Raw genomic sequence first — 16,983 nt, 5'->3', positions numbered from 1 at the left:
GAGGGGGGAGGTCATTGAAACTTGCTGAATAGTGAAAGGCTTGGGTAGAATGGATGTGGGGAGGATGTTTCCATTAGTGGGAGAGTCTAGGACCAGAGGTCATAATTAAAGGATGTTCCTTCAGGAAGGAGATGAGGAGGAATTTATTTAATCAGAGGGTGGTGAATCTGTGGAATTCATTGCCACAGAAGGCTGTGGAGGCCAAGTCAATAGATAGTTTCAAGACAGAAATAGATAGATTCTTGATTAGTACGGGTGTCAGGGGTTATGGGGAGAAGCGGATTGGGACAGAGAGATAGATCAGCCATGATTGGATGGCAGAATAGACTTCATGGGTCAAATGGCCAAATTCTGCTCCTATCACTTATGAATTTATGAGCTTATGACTCACTCCACTAACTTAGACTCCATAGAAGGTATTCCACCTTTGTCAACAGTGCCTTGGGTCTACCCTGTCTATCATCAGAACCATGTACATAGAGCATAGAACAGTACAGCACATGAACATAGACACAAAATACTGGAGTAACCTAGCGGGACATCTCTGGATAGAAGGAATGGGTGACGTTTCAGGTTCAGACTCTTCTTCAGACGGAAGAAGGGTCTTAACGTCACCCACTCCTTCTATCCAGTGAAGCTGCCTGTCCCGCTGAGTTACTCCAGCATGTTGTGTCTACCTTCGGTGTCAACCAGCATCTGTAGTTCATTCTTACGCAGTACAGCACAGTAGCAAGCTCTCAGCCTGCCGATGACTGTATGATGGCCTTCTTACATTTGGGAATGTTAGATTATCATCAATCATGTACTTTGCCTGCAAGCAGTTTGCATGAGCTACACATGCATCAGCTTATGCCAGGCACCACATTTCATGCTAAAACCTGTGATTGCACTTTAAAAAAAGGGATGTAAATCAGCACACGTGAAACAAAAACACTGTGCTACCCACTTAATTACTTCCTAACTTTAAGGCTTGCATTATGACACCTCTTCCCTTCTTTAAGTTGAAGGGGAAAAGATTTAAGGGTGAAGGGGAAAAGATTTCATAGAAACCTGAGGGGTAACTTTTTCCCCACAAAAAGTGTGGTGGGTGTATGGAACAAGCTGCCAGAGGAGATAATTGAGGCTGAGACTATCCCAATTAATAAACAGTTAGACAGTGGATAGGACAGGTTTGGAGGGATAAGGACCAAACGCAGGCACGTGGCACTTGTGTAGCTAAGACTTGTTGGCCGGTATGGGCAAGTTGGGCCGAAGGGCCTGTTTCCACGCTGTATCACCCTGTGACTCTATGACTGTAAGACCCCAAATGTCTATCAGGATAATTGTAGCCTTGCAGCATCCATCCTAATATTTGTCCATTCCGTTTGAATTTCCCTGACTAATGTAAGGATCAACATTTTACAGGATATTCTAAATTCAGTCTCCCTAATATTCTTTATAAACTTAACATAACTTCCATGTCTATTCCCTTGGAGGAAAACAAAATGCATTATAGGATAATAGTTTTCAGATTAAGGCAAAGTTGATTGAAAAGATGCCACAAATGATTTTTTGGACGGATCTTGTTCTTAACGCATTGTACGGGGTAAAGGACACCAGCAGAGGGAATTTTCGACAGATCCAATATATATATTTCAAACAAACCACCAAGGTGGATAACGATGTTGCAAGCAATCCGACAACTGAACAAACAGCATTGGCAAAGAAAGGACGGAAGAGTAGATATCAAGCATTGGAAAATCTACAGCAGTAAATGCACCAGAAGCTTGAGTTAATGAACTCGGCTAAGAAGAAAATTGAAATGTCAAATATTAAAGTGTTCGAAATAAGTCACGACATAAAGCTGATAAAATGAAATACCACAGACTGATAGAAGATTACACAAATCAAAAACAAATGGCCCAAGCCCCACATGGAACACACAAGCGAGAAGGGGCAAGAGCTTGGAAAGATAAAGAGATTGTGAGAGAAAACAAATCTTACAGAAAACCCGGCAAAAATATCAACCAGTTGGAAAGCTGGTCAATCAAGGTGAAAGTTACTATTGCTTTTGTGTAATAGTCACCAGTTCTGGACTGAATTTTGATAATCACCTCTGTTTAACCTGCTCTGTTTGCCAATATTGAATAGGGATTTGGATCATTCTTCTCATGTTAGTGGGTGCTCATCCCCAGAATAAGTTACATAGTTAAGCACATTAGAGAGGCTGGACACAAAAAAGCTGGAGTAACTCAGCGGGTCAGGCCACATGTCTGGAGAAAAGGGTTGAGACCCTTCTTCAGACTGAGAGTCAGGGGGAAGGGGAACGTGAGATATAGATGGTACAGGTGCACAACCTTTTATCCGAAGATCCAAATAACGAAAACCTCCGAATAGCGGACATTTTTTCGGTCCTTGAAGAAAGGTCCTTGAAAACGTTCACCGAGGGCGGCCCGCAGAGGTGACAGCGGAACCTCCGGTCGGTCCTCGAAGAAAGGGGAACTAAATCCCCATTCATAAAAGAGAAGGTGAGGGTATATTGCGCGGGAGGGTTAATAATTGACAATATGCTGCTGCCTGCCCGCTGAGTTAAAAAGTTCCCACGGTAGACTCACGATACACAGTGCAGATTGTCGCTCCCTTCAGTTTCACCCCACCTACGCCCCTCTGCTTCCCGGCCATGTGTGTGACCCCTTCCCTCCCCTCTCCAGCTCCCCGCCCATTGCACCGGCGCGGGGGCTTTGCACTGTCTCCGTGATTACAGCAGGACCGTGCCAGTCACCGGAGACGTCAGGACCAATTGGACACCGACCACCAGGCCCACTGCAAGCACGGAGAACCCAGAGACCCACAGCCAACAGCAACCCAACCCAGCCCAGCCCCGCTCCAACTACAGAGGAACCTGGGTTGCGGATGACGGGGCGCAGCTCGGGGCGTCGTAGGGGCCCATCGGGGAGCGGGTTCCTGTTGGTCCTGACGTCTCCGGCCACCTGCCATCCTCCGGGAACTGTACCGCCCTTGCAGGAGAGTGGGGTTGTTTGCAGTTGCAGAGGGAGGGGGCAATTCACATAAACATCCATCACAGTGAGTCTCCTCCTCACTATGATGGAAGGCAAAGACTTGTCTCTCCCCTGCTCTCCATTCCTCTCCGAAGTCGAGGTCAAAGCCCCCGGCGGGCGCTAGCAAGTCCGCGGCAATTTACAGCCGCGCCGGGCATTGTAAGGCCCCCCTCCAGGTCACTCTCAACCCCGTAATTCGGGCGGGAGAAGTCACCGCTGCCGGTGCCCCGCGAAGCAGTCTCCCACCGTGGACCCGCGAGCTCCCGGTGTCACCATCCACCGGAGTCGGGTCGCAGCAGCTCGCCCCCGCAGCTCTCCACGCTCCGAAGCTGGCTAGCTCCACGGAGGTAGGTCCGTAGGTCCACAGGCTCCACAGCTCCCACCGACCCCCAGGCCCACTGCAAGCACGGAGATCCCAGAGACCCACAGCCAGCAGCAACTCCAGCCCAGCCCCGCTCCAACTCCAGAGGAACACGTAGGGGCAGAAGCTGATGGTGTGCAAGGTACGTCTTGTTCTTGGGGTGGCGGATGAGGGGGCGCAGCTCGGGCTGTGGGCAAACTGCCACTTGTCGCCGTAGCGGCCCATTGGGAAGCGGATTCCTCTGGAGTTGGAGGGGGAGGGGGGTATTGTGCTGTTTGATCGCCCCCTGGTATCCCAGGGACAGGGAGACACAGCGGCTTTTTAGACTGGTGGGCAATCACTTCCAAAGTTCTGCCCACTCAGTACACCTCTCCTACACTGCATTTCATACAAACATTTATTCTGCAAGAAAAAACGACATTGAAGACTCAAACTCGCGATCGAGTAACTGCCAGGATCAAGGCGCAAACTCGCGACCTTGCGGATATGAGCCGAGCACTCTACCACTGAGCCAGCCATTAAAATCTACGCTAAAAAAATTCCATTCCGAAGACCGACAAATTCTGAATTACGAAAAGTGTCTGGTCCCAAGGCTTTCGGATAAAAGGTTGTGCACCTGTACTTAGGAAATGTAGAGTCCACAATGGTCCATTATTGGCTTAGTGTAAATGAATCATTACACACGTGTAACTTTATAACAGTCTTTAATAAGGATACAGAGTTAAACGATACATGAGTAGTCACTGACTCCAGTCTGCTACTGTACTGCGCAGAAGGAGAAGCAGGCGTTATTATAAATGATACCTAAGGCGGGGTTAGTAGTGCTGAGGTAGCTATGTTATTGGTTGCATGCATAAGCCATCTACACTTAGGATGGGTGATAATGCAGACAGTGAAACTTAATAGGATGACAGTGAAACTAGCACCTAGCCTACATCCAACAATGGTCCATTGTTCCTCCTTACACATCAGAGAGGTTTCTCTTTCCACAGATCCCTTCCAGCGTTTTTGTTTCTGCTCCTTAATTAGATAGCACTGATGACAAAAGACCATCAGAGGAGTCAATGACTTTACTAGGCATCAAATTCAAATGAGAGATGACAAAATGAAACATGATGCTTTACAATGCACAGTAGAATGATATGAAGTGCAGCATTCAACTGTGAATATGCAGGGATTTGGGTAGTTTGGGAAATGGCAGGTGTCTGTGAAAGACTGGGCTTCACTGATGGTGACAATACATTGTAAGGTGCTGGAGACCCATGTGATCCACCTGTCGCCACTAAGTCTGGATCTCTGAAGAAACTCCAAGAAGCTTCTGCCCATGTGACCCACCTGTGCCCACTAAGTCAGGGTTCCTAAAGAGGTTTTTGTTATGTTTCAGTACACTGACGCTTGTTCCGTGTTTGTGTTTGGTTAGGGGAGTTTTAGGTTTCGAGTTTGTTTCAGTATCTTCCCGCCGGTATCTGTGATTGGTCTTGAGGGGTTACCTCACTGAATATCTTTCTACTGACTGTGTACTGAATAGGTGCCATGAATGGTCTAAAGAGATTGCCTCCCCCTGTACTTTCGTGCTGTTAGTTTCCCCTTCACTGTATACGGGATATGTAAGGGTGATCGTTTCGTTGGGGCGTGTCGGTTGTTTTTCCTTCTGTTCTGTTTACGCGAGGTTGCTGAGGGCTCGACTGAGTGGATTCAAGGCCAGTCCAGCGGTGTTGTATACAAATAAAGAAGGTTTTGTATGTCAATGTTCGACTCAGTGGTTTACTGAACCAGACTAGGGAGCGAGTATTAGATCCGGAATGAACACCATCAACTCATGGATTTCATTGAAGATAGACAAAAAATGCTGGAGTAACTCATCGGGACAGGACGCATCTCTGGGTAGAAGGAATGGGTGATGTTTCAGGTAGGCTTGCCTGACAAAAATCTACCAATCAGAGTTTTAAATCTTCAGTTAACCCAATCCTCGAAAACACGTTAGGGACAAGAATTTGAGATTTGTTCTATTCTTTCAGAACTGGATTATTCAAAGAAGACAGAGAGTTGTCATGGAAGAGCACTATTCAGGCTGGAGGTCTGTGACCAGTGGAGTTCTGCAGGGATCGATGCTGGGACCTCAGCTATTTGTGATATACTGTATATAATTGACCTGGATGGAAATGTCAATGTGTTGGTAAGTTTAGTGATGATACCTACATTGGAGGGGTTGCAGACAGTGAAGAAAGCTATCAGAAGATACAGCGAGATCTAGGTCATCTGCAGAAATGGGTAGAGAAATGGCAGATGGAGTGTGAGGTGCTGCACTTTGGGAGGTTGAATATAAGGAAGGAATATACAGTTAATGGCAAGACCCATCACAATATTGAAGTGCAAAGAGACCTTGGAGTCCAAGATCATAGCTCACTGAAGGCGGCAGCAGAGGTAGAAAGAAGGGTTAAGAAGGCATAAGGCATGCTTGCCTTCATTTCTGGAGGCATTGAATATCAGAGAGTCAAGAAGTCAAGATGCAGCTCTACAGGGCTTTCGTGAGGTCACATTTGAAGTATTGTGGGCAGTTCTGGTCGTCCCATTACAGGAAAGATGTGGAAGGTCTGGAAAGGGTGCAGAGGACATTTACCAGAATGTTTCCTGCATAAGGGGATTTCAGCTACAAGGACAGGTTGGATAGACTTGGATTGTTTTCTCAGGAATGTCGGGGATTGAGAGGTGATGATGGATAAAGGTATGTAGAGGTATAGATTGGGTAGACACAGAACCTCTTTCCCAGGGTGGAAATGTCCAACATTAGAGGCCATAGCTGTAACGTGAGAGGGGGGAAGTTTAATGGATATGTGCGGGGCAAGTATTATTCACAGAGGGTGGGGGGGGGCTGAAACGCATTGCCAGGGATAACAGTAAAGGCAGATACAATAGTGGCATTTAAGAGGGTTTTGGAAGTGAGAGGCACATGGAAGTGAAGGGAATAGAGGGATGTGGATCATGTAAAACAGATGAGAACAGCTTAACACTGGAATCATTTTGGGCACAAACATTGTGGGCTGAAGGGCCTGTCCCTGTGCTGTACTGCTCTATGTTTATCTGAAGGATGTTCTCAATGTTCCTCCCTAGGTAGGTCGTGGCCTCTGTTCTGAATATTTCTTTGCTACCGACTCCACCACATCCTTTAATCTCTGTATACACTTCCAGTCTGTAGAATGGTCCCGACCCGAAACATCATCTGTCGATTTCTCTCCACAGAAACTGCCTGGCCTGTTGGGCTCCTCAACCACTTTCTTTTTACTTCCATTAGTTCACCCTAGGTCATGAAAATACATGACTCAAAGTGCTGGAGTAATTCAGCAAGTCAGACAGCACCTCTGGGGAACATGGATAGGCAGTTTTTCTAGTCTAGACTGGGGTCTGAAGAAGGGTCTTGACCTGGAACGTCACCCGTTCCTTCTCTCCAGAGATGCTGCCTTTCCCGCTGAGTTCCTCCAGCATTTTGTATCTTTGGTGTAAACCAGCATCTGCAGTTCCTTCCTACACATTCAATAGAAAGTACCTTGATCATTACTTATTCTATCCTTATCATCTCACATTTTTTGTCTTTGCTTCTCTGGTCTTTGTCCAACCACATGCCTATCAACCCCCCCCCCCCCCCTCTCTCTCTCCCTCCTGCTATCACGTGTCAGACTTTGTCCTGCCCCCACATCTCTCCCAGCTTTTGCCCCCACTAGTCTGAAGAAGGGTCCCAACCCAAAACGTCACCTATCCATGATCTCCAGAGATGCTGCCTGACCTATTGAGTTACTCCAACACTTGGTGTCTTTTTTGTAAACCAACATTTCCAGGTCCTTGTTTCATCGTGAAAATATAAGCTTAGTCTATGCATTTTAGTTCCTTAAAAATAGTAACCAACCAATTAGCATGTGATGGTGCAATTAAGATGGATTGATAAAAGATGATTAAAGATGGATTTTGAACTGAGACTAACAAAAGGTGAGTGAATGCATGGCAGGCTCATTAACAGCTCAGAGGTTCACTGATGGGGATTGTAGTACCATCGTCTGATATGGCTGTGCCCTGTACTCAGTGGCATCTAGAGATGGTCAACAAACTTCCTGAATGGAGAAGTTATATCTACTTTGCAGTAGTGCAGTGCTTTTATGAATTCACAGTTACTTCTCTGTTTACCATTCTCTGTGACTTTAAAGTGTTTAGCTTGTTTATCACAGACCTGCCTATACAACTTAAACAGAAAGCCATACCAAATACACAACCTCGTGCTTGCATTTGATCGGGTTCAGTGCATTGATGTTGAGTCTTAAGCACTTGGTTTGAAGTACTTATCCAGTTGTTCGTTTCATTGTGTTTTTCGTGTGTGTCTGGACCTCAACTGCAGCTGAATAAGGGAACGGAGGTTTCTAGTTAATAAGAAGGTTCAGGTTGTTTTTACTGGAACAAGCAATGATAACAGGATAAACTTTCAAAAAGTTAGAGAAAATATGCATTAAAATATCGTATCAATAGACAATAGACAATAAGTGCAGGAGTAGGCCATTCGGCCATTCGAGTCAACACCGCCATTCACTTTGATCATGGCTGATCATTCACAATCAGTACCCCGTTCCTGCCTTCTCCTCATATCCCTTGACTCTGCCATCTTTAAGAGCCCTATCTAACGCTCCCTTGAAAGCATCCAGAGAATTGGCCACTGCCTTCTGAGGCAGAAAATTCCACAGATTCACAACACTCTGGGTGAGTGGCAAAGAGGTGTATGCAGTAGCAAAAAGGTGGCTGCAGGCTCATCAAAAGAAGAACAAAGCAAGTGTTCTTATCCTCTAGGAATTTGCTTCTCAAAAGTTGCTATTGAAACAAAGGTGTAATATAAATTAGAAGGAATATATTATAACAGGAAATATCTTGCAGAATAAAAGTTCCAGAACAAGGAATGGAAAGGACCACTCCATGTGCAGAACAAACACCAATAAGAGATAAATGACCATCTTCCAGTCCAATTACGATAGTTTTGATTATTCGGAATAATTTGAAATAGTCATCAGCACAGTTGACTTGACCAAATAAGTATCAACCATCAAGCTGGACACAAAATGCTGGAGTAACCCAACGGGACAGGCAGCATCTCTGGATAGAAGGAATGGGTGACGTTTCAGGCCGAGACTCTTCTTCAGACTGAAGAAGGGTCTTAATTCTTCTGTAGTTGTACAGAGCCCTAGTGAGACCACACCTGGAGTGCAGCGTAGGTTTGCAAGGTTAATTCCCGGGATGGTGGAACTGTCATATGCTGAGAGAATGGAGCAGCTGGGCTTGTACACTCTGGAGTTTAGAAAGGTGAGAGGGGATCTCATTGAAACATAGAAGATTGTTAAGGGCTTGGACACACTAGAGGCAGGAAACATGTTCCCGATGTTGGGGGAGTCCAGAACCAGGGGCCACAGTTTAAGAATAAGGAGTAAGCCATTTAGAACGGAGACGAGGAAACACTTTTTCTCACAGAGAATGGTGAGTCTGTGGAATTCTCTGCCTCAGAGGGCGGTGGAGGCAGGTTCCCTGGATGCTTTCAAGAGAGAGCTAGATAGGGCTCTTAAAAATAACGGAGCGATGGGATAAGGGGAGAAGGCAGGAACAGGGTACTGATTTGGGATGATCAGCCATGATCACATTGAATGGCGGTGCTAGCTTGAAGGGCCAAATGGCCTACTTAATGGCACCAAATGGCACCTATTGTCTATTGTCTATTGTCTATTGTCTATTGAAACGTCACCGACTCCTTCCATCCAGGGATGCTGCCTGTCTCGCTGAGTTACTCCAGCATTGTGTGTCTACTGTGTAGAGTGGAGGAGGAGCCATCTTGGGGAACGGCTGCTAACCAGCAGCCGTCCGTTTAATTCATTTTTTTTTCAGTTTTTAGTTAGTTTTGTTCGTCATTTTTTCGGAGAAATGGACTTCTTATTGTGGGGGAAAGGAGGTAACCTTACTTCTAGGTCCCTACCTGGTCGGTGAGGCAGCTTTTTCTCTGGGCTGCCCGTCGACCCGTCCTCGTGGCCTACCAGCGGACTTCGAGTGCTGTTTCCTGGTGGGGACCGCCCAGCACCTCGGCTTCGGTGGCGGCACAGCGCTGGAGCGCCATTGCGGAGCGGAGCGGGCGATGCCTTGCCTAGGTCGCCGCGCTGGATCGACGCACTGGAGCTCCGGTGAGCTGGACCGCCGAGAGCAACACCTCCGGGCTGCGGGTCTGCGGAGCGGAGCGGGCGGCGCCGACATTAACATCGGGAGCCTGGGAGCTCCAACTCGATGTGTCCTTGTCGGCTTCGGAAGCCGACAATCCCCTGCTAGGAAGCGGCCGTTCCAGGTGGCCCAGCCGCTGTGAGGACTCTCCCGGCGCCGGGGCAACACCACCCGGCTAGAACGGCCAGGAACATCGGGCCTCCGTTGAGGCAATAGCGGTGGCCTTAATAGGCCTGACTTTTGGGAGAACTGGGGTTGGGGACTGGACTTTTGTGCCTTCCCCCACAGTGGTAACCACTGTGGGGGGATGATTTTTCTGTGTGTAAGGTACTTTGTTAGTCTGTGTCCAAGTTGGCTGTCGGAAGAGAGAGTGGACGCTGGCGTGCTTTAGCTGCCGCTGCTCTCTCTTCACATTGTGTTTTTTATTTTTTTTTATTTTGTGTCTTTGGAGCGATTTCTATCTAATTTGTGTATTGATGATGCCCTTATTATTTATTTTTCTCCGACTATATGTTTTTTTTCTCTTCTGTTTAATCTTTGTAAGGTGACCTTGAGATTTGAAAGGCACCCGAAAATAAAATGTATTCTTATTATTATTACAGTGTAAACCAGCATCTGCAGTTCCTTCCTAACATCAACCAACAAGCCCCCATTTACTCTGATCCGACATTATTCCTGTTTTATTCTCTCCCACTCCCATTAACTGCCCTTAGATTCTACAACTAATCTACAAACAAGGAAAAATTTACAGTGACCAGTTAGTTTACCATCTTGCACATCTTTGGGATGTGGGACGAAATCAGAGCTCCCGGAGGAAACCCATGCAATTACAGGGAAAATGTGCAAATTTCATACAAACAGCAATGGAGAATTGAAGATAGACACAAAATGCTAGAGTAACTCAGCGGGACAGGCAGTAGCATCTCTGGAGAGAAGGAATGGGTGATGTTTCGGGTTGAGACCCTTTCTTCAGACTGAGAGTCAGGGGAGAGGGACACACAGAGATAGGGAAGGGTAAAGTGACATCAAAAGAGATGACGTTCAGGGAAAATGTAGAATAGATCACTGTTAGCAAGGATAAAAGTGACAACAAACCAAACGGAGATGAAATGTAATCGGGGACAGTCAGACTGGTCGGAGAACTGTGAAGGGGTAGGGATGGGGAGAGAGGGAAATAGAGAGGGAGAAATGGAGAGACAGACAGAGAGAGACAGACAGAGAGAGGGAAAGCAAGGGTTACTTGAAGTTAGAGAAGTCAATATGGAGGATTGAATCCGGGTTTCCAGGGCTGTGAGGCAGTGACTATACAGCACTGTGCTACTGTGCCATCCCTTTGACCGAGTACATGACTATTTCATCTGACTCAAACTTACCTGATGTGGGGATGGTCTGGAAAGCAGGGAGCTTATCTCATCAATCTAGGCTGAAGTTGAACGTGGTTCTCTTCCCCACTAGAATACTTACAAAATAATCTTTGGCATTTTCATAGCAGTGAACCAAAAATAGAGAGCTTCTTTCATTCGTCTTCCAAACACTATAATAAGTCATTCTGAATGCCACTGAGGTCTGAGAAGTAATGATAGGTTTTTGTTAATCGTATGGTAATTGGGAGATGTGCACTATAGTGATAGAGCCAGAGTAGATCAGAAAGAAAGGGAACCATTCACATCGTATCTCTTTGTAAGTTAGTGTACATGTTATTAATAATGAACCTAAATTAACGTGTGACTAATTGAAAGGAGTTGCTATATTAAACGAGTAACGTATACCTTTCCAGATGGATTAAAAAGAAAGGAAAAGGCTCTGTGACCAGGATAGTTAACATATGATCGCAGGAGTGCAGAGCCAGAAATTAGTTGAGTGTTGAAAATGGGGAATGGAAAGGCAAGAGGACCCACAACAGAAGCAGCAACATGTTTCACTATCAGCTTATTATCGCTAACCCAGAAACTTAACAGGTGGAGCTATCACCAATCACTGAGACCAAGTGATTAGTGTAGGGCAGCGGTAGAGCTACTGTCTTACAGCACTTGCAGCACCGGAGACCCAGGTTCCATTCCGACTATGGGCGCTGTCTGTACAGAGTTTGTGCTTTCTCCCCGTGACCGCGTGGGTTTTCTCCGAGATCTTCGGTTTCCACCCACACTCCAAAGACATACAGGTATGTAGGTAAATTGGCTTGGTAAAGGTAAAAATGTCCACTAGTGTGTGTAGGATTGTGTTAATGTGCAGGGGTCGCTGGTCGGCACGGACCCGGTGGGCCGAAGGACCTGTTTCCGCGCTGTATCTCCAAACTAAACTAAATAAGTGGGAGCACACATACTCGACCACAACTAGTGAACTGATATCGGACCCATTGTAGGTGGATGTGTTGTCTGTCCAGAGAGATTGAAAAACTACATAAACCTGGTATTGAGCAATCAGTTGGACACTGGTTCAACTAATGTTCAACTAATTCCAGCATGATCATTCATTTTCAGCTACAATTCTCCCAGTCCAGCTCTCCCACTTCCTCTGGTGCTGTGACAAAACTGCTGGCCTACAGAGTTGTTGTCCTCCCCACCCTGTTGTATGGAGCTGAGTCATGGATCACCTACAGCAGGCACTTGAGAGCACTGGAACAATACCATCAAAAATCCTTACGAAAGATTCTGAGGATCATTTGGGGGGACAAACATACCAACATCAGCATTTTGGAAGAAGCCAACATGACCAGCATCACCACCACAATAATTCAGCACCAACTTCGATGGACTGGCCATGTCATCCGCATGTCCAACACGCGTCTCTCTAAACAGATCAATCAATCAATCAATCAATCAGTTTTATTCGTCACATACCAGAAATGCAGTAACAGAGACAACGCAATGCAGTACACATACAAGTGCAGTAAAACAAATTTGCCATCAGCAATACAATCAGAAAAAAGAACACACAATACACAATAAGATTTAACACAAACACAACATTCTCCACTGTGGTGAAAGGCACAAAGTACAGTCAGTCCTCCTCCATTGTTCACTCGTGGTCGGGGCCATAAACCCGTGGACGGTCGAACACACTCCGCAGCTTGGAGGTCCCGAATCGGCGCTTTCCTACCGGAGACTGCGACTTCAGGATGTTATTGGCCGCAGGCCGGTGGTCGGAGCTCTTCTCTGACTTTCCCCGGCGAGGGAACCCAGGCTCCGGATGGTAAGACCATGCCGTGCCCGTGGCTAGAAGCTCAGCAGCTTCAGGATGTAACAATCCGCAGGCCAGCGAACGGAGCACTACCTTCTGGCGACCCCGGCAAGGGCTCGCCCACTCGTCAATGAAAAGTCCACGTTGCGCCCGCTGATGAAACTCCGAGCCCGACTCTGGGAAAGGCCGCTCCAATCCATGCTGTTAGGCTGCGAGGGAGGCGATATGGAAAAAGAAACGCTTCAAGGATAACATCAAGAACAGTCTGAACAAATTCCACATCACATCGAGCAACTGGGAGCATATTCCACTGGACCAGCGCTACTGGAGTAAATCTGTGCAGGAAGGAGCTGCACGTCACGAAATGGAACTACGCCGTGTCGCAGAGACAAAGCGACAGCACCGTAAGGAGAGAGAGGACAAGTCCCCGACGACTACCAACCACGGCCAGTCTCCACTGCCCTCGTTGCACCAAGGTGTGTGGATCGCGCATCGGCCTCGACAGACTCTGCAGACCCATAAGTAGACAACCCTATACAAGATACAAGATACATTTATTTGTCACATGTGCCAGATGGCACAGTGAAATGAGATAACCATACAGCCATACAATAAAAATAAAGAACACAACATACGATAGAATTCACCATAAAAACATCCCCACACAGCAGAATCAAACTGTGAGGGAAGGCACCAGTCAGTCATCTTCCTCTATTGTTCCCCAATGTTCACCCGTGGTCGGGGCCTCCCCGAGCCCTCCACAGTCGCCGCTACGGGCGGCCTGATGTTCAGGCCCGCTTGCCGGGGTGATGTAAGTCCGACGTCGGGGCTGGGGGACGTCCTCAGTGGCCTGGACAACATAGTCGGCCACCTCCTACCGGAGTCCGCGGCTCCCAAAGTCCGCAGGCCACGCCGGGCGGAGACTCATGCTGGCGGCCCTCTGCAAGGCACCCCAGGACTCCGCGATGATGGTCAGCGCCGCCCGCGTTGGAAACTCTCCCAAGCCGCAGCTCCACGATGTTGGAGCAGCGGCCCAACGCTCCGGAGCTCCAACCGGCGACCCAGGTAGGTATCGCCCGCTCCGCGGTGAATCCAGCGCTGCGCCGCCGCTGTTGTAGCTCTGGTCTGGTTCCCGGTCCCCGGCAGGAAAGGCCGCTCCGATCCAGCTGGTAGGCCGCGAGGTGGGGGGGCGAGGACGCGACTCAGATAAATAGTCGTGTCCCCGCCAGGAAACAACTGGGAAACAGTTTCCCCCTTACCCTGCCCCCCTCCCCCACATAGAAAAGTTAAAGTTTCCCCCCAAACAGACATTAAACTAACTGAAAATTTAAAAAAAAGATTGAAAAGATGAACAGGCTGTAGGCAGAGGCTGCCACCAATGCAGCGCCCCTACTGGACACCATGAAGAGGAGAGGACAGTCATACTCATTTCAAGTGACCACCGATGATGATGATGATGATACCCGGGATAAATTACTGCCCTCTCAATATCAAAGGAAGGTAAATCTTTGCCTCCTCACTGAAGAGTCATAGTCATTTAACACAGAACCAGTACCTTTGGCCCAACTCGTCCATGCCGACCAAAGTGTTCCATCTAAACTAGTCCCAATTCCCCACTTTTGGTTCATATCCACTAAATATTTCCTATCCATATGTCCAAGTGTCTTTTAAATGTTGTTATTGTATCTGCCTCAACTACCTCCACTAGCAGCTCATTCCATTTACCCGCGTCCCACTGAGTGAAATAGTTGTCCCTCCAGTTCCTTGATCCCCCTACCCTGGGTAAAAGATTCTATGCATTTACCCTGTCAGTTCTCCTTTTGATTTTATACACCTCAATAAGTTCACCTTCAGCCTCCTGTACTCCAAGGGATAAAGTTCTATCCTGCCCAACCAAACCCCTATGCCACAGATCATCTAGTCCTGGCAACATATTTGTAAATCTTCTCTGCATTCTTTCCAGCTTAATGGAGGGGCTCTGGAGGGCAAAATCTCTGCTCACTCCATGCACTGAAGAGACAAATGACTGTGGTTGCAGTGTGCTGGAGTAACCCTTGCCCCTCAGTGTACCAGAGGAGTGAATCTGTGTCCGCTCAGTGTACACGGGGGGGGGGGGGGAGTTAAGTTATAGGAGGAGAATTGGCCCATTCGGCACATCGAGTCCACTCCGCCATTCAATCATTGCTGAGATCTGCCTCCTAATCCCATTTTCCTGCCTTCTCCCCATAACCCTTGACACCCGTTCTAATCAAGAATGTATCTACCTCTGCCTTAAAAAATATCCACAGACTTGGCCTCCACAGCCCTCTGTGGCAATGAGTTCCACAGATTAGCTACTCTCTGACTAAAGAAGTTCCTCCTCACCTCCTTTCTAAAAGAACGCCCTTTAATTCTGAGGCTATGACCTCTGGTCCTAGCCTCTCCCATCAGTAGAAACATCCTTTCCACATCCATTCTATCTATGCCTTTCGTTACTTTAGTTTAGTTTAGTTTAGACATACACGTGTGGAAAGAGGCCCTTCGGCCCATCAAATCCGTGCCAACCAGCGATCCCCGCACATTAACACTATCCCACACACACTAGGGACAATTTTACATTTATACCAAGCCAATTTATGTACATGCCTGTACGTCTTTGGGAGGAAACCGACGTGGCCACGGGGAACTAATTCCATACACCCGTAGTCGGGATCGAACCCGGGTCTCCTGCGCTGCAAGCGCTGTAAGGCAGCAACTCAACCGCTGCGCCACCGTGCCACCCCTATTCTGTAGGTTTCAATGAGGGAGGGGAATTCTATTGAGATGAGTAAATATCTATTGGGATATCATTTGTTTCTATTGGGAGGGGTAAATATCTGCCCCCTCAACTGCACTGGAATAGTGCACGCCTACTGACTCACAAACGTGGTGTGTTATGTCCCCATTTAGTGGTCCTGTCTAAAACCTTGGTTTCCCAGTCACATCCTACTGCAGTCTATGTACAGGCATTGCAGAGACAGCTTTGGCTGATCTACCTGTACCTGACAGGTCCGCTGCCGTCCAAACTGTTTTTATGCTTCATTAGCTTCACATTGCAGTGTCTTCGCTTTAGAAAGTGCCACAGTCACCCCTTCGCTACTGAACAGTGAGACCTCACTGTCTGTTTTTACATAGTGGCATTATTATCCCATCTGCCAACATAAGATCATCTCAGCCTCTCAGGGGTCAGAAACTGTGAATGGTCACTAATAATTGTTCACCTGTAGTGAGTGTGCAGCATCACTTTTTGTATCAAACCTACTTATAACCCAGTAGGAAAGTCTTTAAATGGGCATTATGTGTGAATAAACCGCTTGCAACTTGAGACCAGACCACTCTTATTTAACACTGCACTTAGTTCAACACTAATACATTTATCTTTCACACATAATGGTTTAATTACTCCGGATTCCTAATATAATTTGTTCTATCGGTCTATGAGGAGCTGACATTTCCCCACACGAGTTTAGTTTAGTTTAGTTTAGAGATACAGGGAGTAAACAGCCCCTTCGTCCCACCGAGTCCGCACCAACCAGCGATACGCGCACACTAACACTATCCTACACACACTAGGGACAATTTACATTTATAACAAGCCAATTAAACTAGTAATCTGTGCATCTTTGGAGTGTGGGACAAAACCAGAGATCACAGAGAAAACCCATGCAGATCACGGGAAGAATGTACAACCTCCTGTAGTCAGGGTCGAACCCGCATCTTTGGCGCTGTAAGGCAGTAACGCTACCGTTGCACCACTGTGCTGCCCAGTCTTTATCTTCTCACACACTAAAAGAGATTTATTTTCATATTTCTCATCACCCTACCTTTTTCTGTTTTGCCATCCTATTTCAAAAACAATTTCTTGGCCTCTTTGGTTGAGCTCTAAAATGCTTCCAATCCTACTGCTACTTCGAACAACTTTATAAGCCTCTTCTTTTGATTTAAAGTATCTTTAATTTTTCTTACCAGCCATGGATGAATCATTTTTCTTACTTCATAGTTTTCTTTGTTCAGATTTAAGACCCTGTTTTGCACGAAGCCACAGCAATTTCAAACTCAATAGACGATTCTATCATGTTGCAGAAATTCTCGCCTAACATTTCTTTTACATAACATTGTGAATTAACTCTTTCAGGATTAATTATTTCCTACTCC

This window comes from Amblyraja radiata, chromosome 23, assembly GCF_010909765.2.
Source record: "Amblyraja radiata isolate CabotCenter1 chromosome 23, sAmbRad1.1.pri, whole genome shotgun sequence".
Lineage (NCBI taxonomy): Eukaryota > Metazoa > Chordata > Chondrichthyes > Rajiformes > Rajidae > Amblyraja > Amblyraja radiata.
The sequence above is the reverse complement of the archived record's forward strand: the minus strand, read 5'-3'. Positions refer to the sequence as shown.